Source organism: Rhinolophus hipposideros (assembly GCF_964194185.1).
Source record: "Rhinolophus hipposideros genome assembly, chromosome: 18".
NCBI lineage: Eukaryota > Metazoa > Chordata > Mammalia > Chiroptera > Rhinolophidae > Rhinolophus > Rhinolophus hipposideros.
Window position 1 is genome coordinate 32,415,157 of NC_138064.1, and position 11,961 is coordinate 32,427,117.

Here is an 11,961-nt window from a genome sequence, read left to right on the forward strand (position 1 = left end):
GGAGAAAATAATGCAAAAGACTGCATCTGTCAGATAGATATTAAATGGCATTTTCATTTCTCCTCATTTTTTTTTTCACTCGAGAGATATTCCTCAGTGTCTCTTTAGTCTCAGTAGGTGTCATGCAGGGTCTCTGCTTCCACTCCCCACATAAGAATGCAGGACATGGTGAGGCCAAAAAGGAACACCCACGGAGCCATAGATAGGGGAGTCATACCACTATATTCTCGATGGCGGCTGGGTTGGAGACACAGGAAGCAGGAGCCACTATCTGCAACCTGCCGTCCACTTCTCTGCAATCCGCAACCCGCGCTCTACCGCTTGCTAGCTCAGCTACCATCTTCTTACTAGTCCCCCATTTGCTACTAGCGTAGCCATGGCATTTATATTAGTGGCCAATGGCTCACTTGTTACAGCTGACGGCCAACTAGCCACAGCTGATGGCCATCCAATCACATTTGATGGCCATTTACTACCTGAGCGAGCACCTTTCCACGTGAGGCCGAGAGCTTGGAAACTGCACTCCTGGCTCTGTCCCCACACTAGGTTTTGAAACCTTCTCTGCCTCCTTTACATATGGACACCCCAGCCTTTCTCTCTAGCCCATGGTTCTCAACCCTGGTTGAACATTAGAATCACTTGGGAAATATTTTAAAATACTGATACCTGGGCTCCACATCAGACCACACAGATCAGAATCTCTGGAAGCACAAGCCAGTGTTAGTGTTTTAAAAAGCTGCCCAGCTGCATTGAAAACTGCTCACTTTCCACTTCCTGTGAGCAGAACCACATGATAAAAAACTCTTGCAATATTATATTCCTTTTGCCTCAAGTTTCTTCAGCAATTGTCATTCATATTTCTTTTCTTCCTTGTGATCTTGGCGGAAAATTGTCCTATGTGCTTTCCAAGATAATGCCGCTATGTGTCTTCCTCGTTCCACTACCTACTCTTCACTATGTCCAGTTGCTTCATTGTCACTTCTTTTTCTTGATTCAACCTCTCCCTTTCCTGAACCTAAAAACTGCCCCAAACAGCTACTCATCAAGGAAACCTGCTATTTATACCCTACTTTCTCTCTTGGTATCAGTCCTTCTGCATTATCTTCACCATCGAATTTCTTTTTCCACTTTCTTAGATACTGTTTTCATGGTTCAAGTTAGGTTTCACATTCAACTCTAGTGGCACTGTTTACTCAAAGGCCACTGATGGCTCCCTGATACCCAGATCCCGTGACTTACCTTCGTCCTCATTCAGCCTAATGTTACGACACTATTTGACCGAGCTGGTCCTGATCCTCCTGATGCTCTGCCCTGTCTCTCTTACCTGTGGTGACAACATTCCATCTGCCTCCCTATCATCAGTCCCCAAAAGTCTCACCCATCTTGTAAACCTCATTTCAAACTTTCCCTCATCCATGAAGCTTTTATATCATAGAATTCTTATGCCATAGAATTTACCTCTATCACTATTAACAATCATCTTTCCCTTTATAATTAATCATTTTAGGTGTTTTACAATGCTGCCTTAGAAAAACATACATCTATTATTCATAGTAAAATTTTCACGAAGAAATAACAATACATTTGGTAGGACTAGTTGGATGTGAGGAGTAAAGGACGTATAAGGGTCAAGGTTGGTTCGCAGGCCTAGGGCTTGAGCAAATGACCTTGGACAAGGAACGTGTTAAAGGAGTGAGAGCCGAAAAATCACTACATTTTAGAGCACACTGTGTGCAGGATGGCTGTGGGCCATTGACTCAGATTGATAAGGGAGAGAAAGACAGATTTTGTTGGAGTTTTGGCCAGGGAAAGTGGTCTCTTTCTCTACTGAAAGCACTCAAAGTGAACAGGTCAAGAACAGAGCCTATAGATACCAATATTTGAGAATCAGACAAATGAAGAGATTCCAGCTTCCTATTTAGATAAAACTCATATAATGGGCAAAATCAAATACTTTGAAATATTTGATGCCATGTTGATAGATTACAACTTTCATTATATTTATCTTATGTGCAAAACAAAGCACTATGTCATAAAAGGAAATTAAATCAGTCTAATAGGGGCTGCATTCTTCAGAACACACTCTAGATTTTTTGTTTTTTTTCCTTTGCCTGTGATACTTGAGTTTTTCCATTTCTTCTAACAGAAGCTAGTATTTTCAAAATATTTGGCCCTTTAGGATGGTTTCTGTCCACAGAAAAACCTAGGAATGGCAAGTGCCTGGAGCCTTAAATACCTGTTGATGTGGTTACAGGTTTGCTAGAGAATTTTTGCCATCAACAACAACAACTTACAGAAAAAAAAAATTAAGATGATATGGGGAATACAATCACCTATCTGCTCAAGTATGATTGCATCTTCTCAGTTTTGAATCCTTGTCTGATATTCCATGATAGTCATCATCGTCATCATCATCCCTAACATTTTTGGAGAACACAGTGGGTGCCAGGCATTGTGCTAAGTGCTTTACTCCTTATAACAACTCAATTATGATAATTTTAAAAAGCAGAAACTGAGATTTAGAATTAGTTGCCTGAGTCACATAATCATTAAGTGCCAAGACAGTCATCTTATGTTGATGTAAGCCAAGAGCTCTTAACCATCGCAACTGTAATATCCCTTCTTTTGTATGACCACAAAAACTCGTGGTTCACTAAAAGCTCTCTTCACCAACCTCCACTTGGCAGGTGGACTGATGCTCTCCATTCCCTCCACGGTACGAGCTAACTAGCACCCAACGCCCGCTGCACACCGTTACTATGTCTCTGCACTTCGACTCCCATAAGGTGAAGCTGTACACTTATAGAGAGTCAGTTTGTCTTTGTTTTCAAACCTCTTTATACTGTTCATAGATAGCAATCATGTGACTTAATTAAACATTATGTAAATCAATGATATAGAAGGGTCAGAGAAGGGATGTTGTTGTTCAATGAAAACAATGTTGAATACATGTACAAATAACTTTGTATAGATGAACTGCCTAACATTGCTGTTGAATTAGGTGTTGGCGAGATAGTAATAAAATTTCTAAAACTTGACTCAGCATTCAAATTGCTTTCCAGGTCTATAAATTCTTGTTTCCCTTTTTTAAAAGCTAGAATTGGACACTGGACTTTGCATGATGGTTGTGGTTTATGAGAAAAAGGAGTATGCATTCCAATCATCAGATATACACTCAAAGGAAATATCTTGGCAATACAGCAAGTGACTGTGCCTTGCAAGTTTTAAATTTAAATATTTACAGTATATATGGGTTACCTGTTTCTATTAGCTGACCAACTACTGGTCCCAACTATAGGGTTTCTACCAAACATCTTATACTGCACTTTTCACAACGTGAACACAGATGCTAACATATCTGTCTTTTTTCTAGCTTATGAACTCTTTGATTACATCAGTGATCTCCCAATCATTATATATAACTTTGAAATATACATTTGCATTTACTATTTTAATAAATATAAGTCTGATAATCTGTTAATTTACCATAGCCCAAAGATAAAATCAAGCCCTTTATAATCTTGATCCTAGGGAAGCTTAGGCACTTAATGCCCATATTTCCCACCTCCATGCCAAGAACTCTTGCAAATATCACCTGAAACACAGCTGCCATTTCCTTTTCTAAATAATATTCTTCATATATCCTGAAACAGTAAGTATGTGGCTTAATCTAATCTCTCCCACCATTTAAAATTCTCCATAGGTGATATAAGGAAGGGATCTAGTATTTGTTATGCACCTACTACATGGTAAAGTGGGTTATGTATTTTACATGATATTTAATTGTCATAGCAACCGTGTGTGGTAGATATTATTACACTCATTTTATGGATGACAAAATGAAAACTCCAAGGAGGGAAGTATTCGTGAAGTGTTACATAGGAAATAAGGATTCAAACACAAGTTTGTCTAATTGTACATTCTACAATTGTTCTGATGTACCTTGGTATTTATGTCACCAAAGAATAATTACATAAGATAAGTAAATAGCAATAAGAATGTGAAGGGAATAGATTTTTGCACAACCTGATTGTTTTATTTATTTATTTTATTTATTTATTTATTTATTTATTTATTTATTTATTTATTTATTTAGTGTCATTTAAAGACTCTCATGCTGTTTTAAAACAGGCCTCTAAAGTCTAAAGCTTTAAGACGATTTACTTATTCTAACAACAGAAGATTCTTCATCCATAAATGCTACAATTGTATAAACCTTATCTAAACAAATAGGTGAGATAGATAGATAGATAGATAGATAGATAGATAGATAGATAGAAAAGGAAGGAAGGAAAGAAAAAAGGAAGGAAGGAAGAAAGGAAGGAAAGAAGGAAGGAAGGAAAGAAGGAAAAAAGGCAGGGAGAGAAGGAAGGAGGAAGGAAAGAAAAGAAATTTAATTTTCAGACTATTTATAATGGATATACAATATACATACACATATATACACAGATACATACATAAATGTATACATTTCTACTTATGTTGCCATTTTTCTAGGCAAACTGGTTTGATCAGAAAATTTTTTATCATACTTAGATATTAGCATATGTATCTCTCTGTAAATTTTCTACCTGCAACTTATTTTCAGTATTTGCTATGTGTTACATAAAACACATAGCAATACCTGAAACAAAAATATATATATGATTCCCCCACTATATCTCATATCATGACAGGATCTCCATCTACTCCTCTGTTTTCCGTTGGGTACACTCAATTTTGTTTTCAACAAAAGTTGTGTCATGTACTCATCATGCCATGCTGACCATTCATGAAATACTTATTCTGATGAACAGCCCATCTTTTCACATCTTGTCAATTCTCTTTATCCTTTCTGTGACTCTGATGAACCATTGTGAAAACAACAAATAGCAGCTTCCTGGATATACATGTGTATGTTGTGTAAGAGGAAAAGAACATCCAGGCATAGAATAAGCTCTGCCCTTTTCCATGTTTTCAAACCAACAACAGGTATGGCCCACTAACTCTCCATCAATGTTTCTTTAACAAGGAGGGGGAGAATTTCTCCTTTTTTATTCTAAAAGTTGTAATCAAAGAAGTACTCCATTGAGAGTAGGTCTACATATTAGGGCTACCTGGTTCTGCCCCTCTTCAATATGCATATTCTATTAGTAACTAAAAACAAAAATATATTTTAGAAGGGTAAAATTACAAACCCCTAGGGAAGAAAATTACTTGTATAATGAAAATACTACCAGGCACTTAAGTAAAGCAGCTCTGGCGGGGACAACAATAATATAATTTATCACCAGAAAGCACACTAAGACGCAGAATACATAATCATCTTATCAGTACGCTGAGAGCAGTGGCAAAACTCATTTGAATTAAGAACCAAAGATGTATATCTCAAGGAAATTATAAAGTGTCAAGCAATCAGTAAAACTGAGATGAATGCTAACAGTCTTTCAAGAGGTAGAATTTGGCGGGGCGGGGGTGGCGTGGGGGACTGAAGTCTGTAACTATACAAAGGGTTAAAAATGTACTGCAAGGTGAGGAGTAAAAATGGCTTGTTAGGGAAGTGCATGTACTTGAAACATAATAGAATTCTTTCCTTTTATTTTTTTTCTTCTATAGAACTATCTATCAAGGTACCACAACAATAAAATTAAAATTATTTCCATTTGCTGAGAGCCTAAAAGTATAATATATCATCTGGGGCAGGAACTTCATTAAATGCACAGTGTTTAAGTTTTTGCTGCTATCGTTCCAATTTCATTTTGTTGTTAAGCTACTCTGTGTTGTATATAAACCACCATTATGCTCTTTTAGACTGAAGCCATCCACAGTAAACTGCACTGAAAATGTAATATCCGGCACACTAAAATAGTACTTTTTTTGCAAGAGAATTGCCCTGGGTAGGTGAGGAAAGAGCAGCCTTTCTGTCCCATCCATTCCCAGAGAAAACGTGATAAATGCCCCAGCCCCAGAGGGCTTGTGAGTCTCTCCCTTGATGTGTCCTGGGACGCTGTGGGGCCCCATGGGCACAGGTGCCCCCTTCTTTTTGTTCCTTAGTGCAGACAAGCCATAATATATTTCCAGATGGAACTATTCTAAGAAACAACAGAAAAATAAGCAAAGGAAATGCAAAAACCTAAAAACAAAATATAAAGTGAAAGCCTCCAGTCTAGGATGCCTAAAGACTGCAAAGAAGCGTTGGAGGCAAAGGAGGAAAACAATGAGACTGAAGCAAATTCATCTTAATTTCATCTTTGTTTTGCCTTATACTGGAGATGTGCATTTGGATATGGTGGTCCACAATTTCTGCTGTAATTTGTTTGTTTTAATGTATAAAACGTGACTAGTAACTCCTACTTTACAGGCCTGTAATAAGGATTCACGTTACACAGGACACTAACTTTTCTGTAAACTCCTAAGTGTGATCAAATGTAGGCATTTTTTTACCTTTTGAAGCAGCTGTGTTCAGGAACAGCTCATCATACACTGTTTCAGTTGGCACTGCCCTTCAGGGATGCAGAGATCGCTTGTTAGTTCAGAGCTCACAAGTAGATTCAGTCACAGTATTATGTGTGACCTCTCCAGTGAGAGTGCTGCTTTATGTCTGAGAACCTTGCCCTCACCCCCGTGTAATAAGTCTAAAAAACTTAAGTTTTGCCTGCTCCAATAGCCCTGTGCCTGTTAAAGGCATATTCTCTCCCAAGGGCCTGCCTTTCCCCCCTCTCTATCCATTTTTCAATTTCTCTCCCAGGTGAGACTCATATTTATTTCATTTGATAACACCTGACATCAGTGCTATATAGCCCCCTGAAGCCAGTCCCTCCCTAGTTTATACAGAACTGGAAAACTCTTCTTTTCCCCTCTCCCATTCTTGTAAGGGGAGAAGGAGTATTCTGGTCAAATGAGTTTAGCTTTCCGAATATCACAATATCTTAAGCATTTATAAATAACCCTATGCATATATTCACTTCTTCTTATGCCTTAGATCCTTCCTATGAACAAAGCTAGGCACATGAGTCCCCACACAAATCACCACCATGGCCAATGCCTCATGGCCTTATGCCTCATTAAGGGCATAAGGACTGCGGAGAGAGAGACAGCCCCCACCCTCACCACTGAGATGCAGGAGGGTTTGAGAGAACCAAGAAAAACTTCCTGCCAATGGGCTTTGTACCAAGTTCAAGGTAGTGATAGTTTGCCACAAAGGGAGGGGCACGAGTGCCGGGAGGGACCCACCAAGAAAGTGCAGGAAAATGAAGTCCTTTGTGTCTGAGGGTGAATGAAAATTGACCAAAATTCTCCCGCACGCCATACCCTACATTAAGTGTAGTGGTCCCCACTTGTCCACGGTTTCACTTCCCATGGTTTTAGTTGCCCATATAATCAACTCAGTTCAAAACTATTAAATAGGAAATTTCAGAAATAATTCATAAATTTTGAATTCCGTGCTGTCCTAAGTAGTGTGATGAAATATCACGCTGTCCTGCTCCCTCCCACCTGGGACGTGAATCCTCCCTTTGTCCAATGTCTCCATGTTCTATACACTACCTGTCTGTGAGTCACCTCTGGGTTAGCAGATTGACTGTGGTATCACAGTGCTCGTGTTCAAACCACAAGAGTAATGATGCTGGCAATGAGAATATGCGAAAGAACAGTCATAAAGTACTTCCTTCATGTGAAAAGGTAAGTACCGTACAATAGGATATTGAGAGAGAGAGAGAGAGAGACCGACCACAGGCACATAACGTTTATTACAGTATATTGTTATAATTTCTTTATTTTACTATTAATTATTGTTGTTAATCTCTTACTGTGCCCAATTTATAAGTTAAACTTTATCCTAGGTATGTACAGAGGGTGCCAAAAAATATTAAGAAAGGAAAAAACTATTAAAATTATACTGACAGTAACTAACCACTTTGAGCACCTCTTGTAATTGCAGAAGCCCAATGTGACTTGTATTCATCTTTTGTGATCGGTATACATTGAGTATTACATTTTTCCTTTCTTAACATGTGTATGCAATTTTTTTGGTGCCCTCTGTATATACAGGAAAAACCATAGTATATAGAGGGTTCAGCACTATCCAGGATTTCAGGCATCCACTGCAGGTCTTGGGACATACCCCCTGTAGATGAGAGGGGCCTTACTGTACTTGCATGTTTTCTTACAAACAATGACTAGAATGCAATAAAAAATATATATATATAATATACATGAAAATACGTCATCAAGAATAAACAGTCAATAGATGAAAATCCAGGCATGGAACACATGTAAAACTGATCAGACTGGGACTTTAATGTAACTACTACTCTAGACCAGCTGCAGCAGCATAACATCAATAACCCCCTATCTATTCAAGCAGTGGTTTTTCAAGTTTGTTTGGAAAACCACCAATGGCGGCATCTCCTGGGAACTTATTGGAAATGCAAGTTTGGGGGCCTCACCGTATACCCACAGAATTTTGGAAGGGCGTCCAGCAATTTGTTTTTAAAAACCCGCCAAGTGATTGTGATGCATACTAAAATGTTAGGATTGCTATACTAAAGAAATTGAATTCACTACCATAAATACAGACAACAGAAGACCCAGATATCTCCACTCATAAATTCTATTAAAATTTTAGGATTAAATAATAGCAATGCAACTCAAATATTTTTGGAGAATAAAGTGGAACAGTTTTGAACTCATTTCAGGAGGCCAATATAACCCAGATACCAACCTGGTAAGGATATTACAAGAAAAGGAAAATATAGACCAATGTCCCTCATAAACTAATTTATTAAAAATTTTAACAAAAATTAGATTATTTAATCCAACAACATATAAAAAAAGATAATACATCATGACCAATGAGATTTATCCCAGGAATGCCAAGTTGGATTGACAATAGAAATTTAACCATAAAATTCATGATATTAACAAAAAAGAAATATTGTAAGATCCTTTTAATAGATGCACATAAAGCATTTGACAAAAGTTAACACCATTAATGTTAAGAATTTCTATCCAAGTAGGAGTAGAAGACAAAATCCTAAATTTGATCAAAGGAATCTACAAAAGACCAACAGCTAAATTCCCACTTAATTACTAAACATTATGCATGAAGCCCTTAGAACAATGTCTGGGACAAAGTACAGCGAAATGTTCTGCAAAAAAAAAAAAAAAAATCACATGAGTTTTTAATTTGTCTTGGCACAAATGCTACAAGTAACTACATGTTGTGAAATTTCATGATATCATATTAACTTTTATCCTGGCAAAAATTAATATTAAATTTTATTAAAATTTTAATAAAATCTAAAAAAAATAAAGAAATCAATAGATGTTCTTTGACTTTTTTTTATTACTACTATTTTGGGGGGAAGCTATCTTTACATTTGGTTTCGAAAGTTAATGATGTTCTGAATACGTCAGCACAGGAAAAGAGATTTTGAGTCATAAAATTATTTTTAAATGCTTACTATGTTCTTCCTTCCTAAAGAATGGATAATGTCTTTTTTTTTCATAGACTGAAAATCTTTGCAGCAAAAACGCAAGTTTCTTATGATGTGACTGTGTGTTTCTGAGAAAGAGTGAGAATGTATGTATTTGATCTGTTCTGCATGCTGAGGTCCCTTTTTATCTTTTCCTACTTTATGTGTCTGAATAGAGCTAGTTTACTTGCAGCATCAGATATTACTAAAGCACATACATTTAGGTGGTGGTTCAGTGGTTCCAAATGGACCTAGTGTCCCAGTAATTTTCCCAATACAGATCTTAAAAATCAAAAGCCTATTCAGAGAAGTACAATATTTCCCTATTTCTCTTTAGTTTTCTGAAAGATAGACACTTTCTTCCTTTAAAAGCTGCCTTCAGAGTTTCAAACTGTCCTAACTCCTTATTTCAACTCTCTAAACTTTAGTCCTCTCTCATTAGGACAAAACAAAGAAAAAAACCTTTATTTATAATAATTCATATCTTCACTATAGCCCTGTGATATGATACTAATATTATCTCCATTTTATAGATGAGACTGTGTCAAAGTGAGATTAGGCAATTTAAAGTGCTGTACCTAGTTAGTGGCAGAGCTAAATTGTGAACCCGGGTATATGGACTCCAGACTCCAGCCCTTAAACAATACATATACTGCCACTCAATTTAAAATTACTTGCTTGATGTCTTCATTAAAGGGTAGGTTTCACAAAGACACCAACTATTTACCTTGCTTACAGGGCCTAGCATATAGTAGATATCTAAGAAATAGACACTGAATGAATGAACCATGCCAGGTAGCTATTTTTATCCCTGATTTACTGATGAGGAAGCCAAAACAATCTCCTAGGATTAAAGAAGCCAAAGTAATCTACTCAGAATCAAGCAAATAGACAATATATCCAGGATTTGAACCTGGACCATTCTGACTCCAAATCTTTTCCTAAGTCCTCTTATAGCACACCGTCCTAACTCTTCTTTAGAAATCTGGAAATACTCAGAAAATTAACAGACAGCAAAAATGCACTAGGGAGAATTTATCCCTTTGAGGGATTTGTATGAAATCACTGTTGTCATGAAGCTTTTATAAAAGGAAGTCCTCAGCATTATCTGCTTGTGATGGCAGTGGCCTTCAGGTACCTGACGATGATGATGATGATGATGATTCCTAAGACAAAAATCAATCTTAGTACCAAAAACAAAAAAAGGAGACCAGTGTTGTACAACTAGGACATAATATTGTTTACTTCAATTAGTCCATTAGGCATCAGGTATGAAACTTCTATGTGTTTTGTAAATATGATCTTCTATTTTAATGGTTAAACATTATCTGGGCAAATGAAAAATTCACTCAGTTTTGTAATAAAACATCAGATATTGATTCAGTGTTGTAATTAATGTAACACTACACGACCTAGATGATTATTTGAAAAAATTTTTTTAACTCTTTACTTTTTAATGGTATCTTTCACACTGTATGAAATATTTTTCAACAGGAAAAGGGTAAAATAAATTTAAGGTAGGCAGACTGAACTAAAAGATACCGATACAATCATAATAAAAAATATAAAGGAAATAAATCAAATTTACTTGTTTTCTTTACAGATACAGAGGTAAAAATGGAAATTTTTACAATTAAGTTCACGGACTAATCCTAGAAAAAGGGCTATCGGCCTTATTGCTGAATATCACTATGGTCACCTTTGAAGTACTCCCCTTAGGAAGCTATGCACCAATGCCAGTACCTAGTCCAACCTTTAAAGCAATTTTGGAACGCTTTTTCTAGAATGGCCATCAGAGCTGTCATCATATTACCCTTGATATCATGAATGTTATCAAAATGTCTTCCTTTCAATATTTCATTTATCTTCAGGTAAAGAAAGAAGTCATTGGGGGGCCAGGTCAGATGAGTAGGGAGAGTGTTCCAGTACAGTTATTTGTTTACTGGCTAAAATGTCCTTCACAGACAGTGCAGTGTGAGCTGGTGCATTCTCGTAATGCAAGAGCCATAAATTGGTGGTGAAAAGTTCAGGTCATTTTCGTCTAACTTTTTCATGCAGCCTTTTCAGCACTTCCAAATAGTAAAGTCGGTTAACTGTTTGTCCATTTGGTACAAATTCATAATGAATAATCTCTCTGATATCAAAAAAGTTTAGTGACATCTTTGCAACAAGTTCATGAACTTGTTATATCTTGTCTATTTTAGCAGATGGCTAAGAATTAGTCTACTAGGAACAGCATTCAAGTCACCAACATCAAAGTCAGAAGGCCTTTATCTTAACAGTGATGTTCAGTAACGTTCTATCCTTACATCCAATTGTTTTCTTCTTAAAGGAGAAAACTAAAAGAGCATTGGAAAAGCAGCCATTGTCACCACTCAGGGCCAGCTGCAGGCATAGCCACAATGTCTACCCACATAAATCATGGTCTGCTGCTGTCCAGACAAGCTGGTGACTCATTCCCAGACTTGCCCTCTGGATAAAATTGTAATTACTGGAAAATTTCACA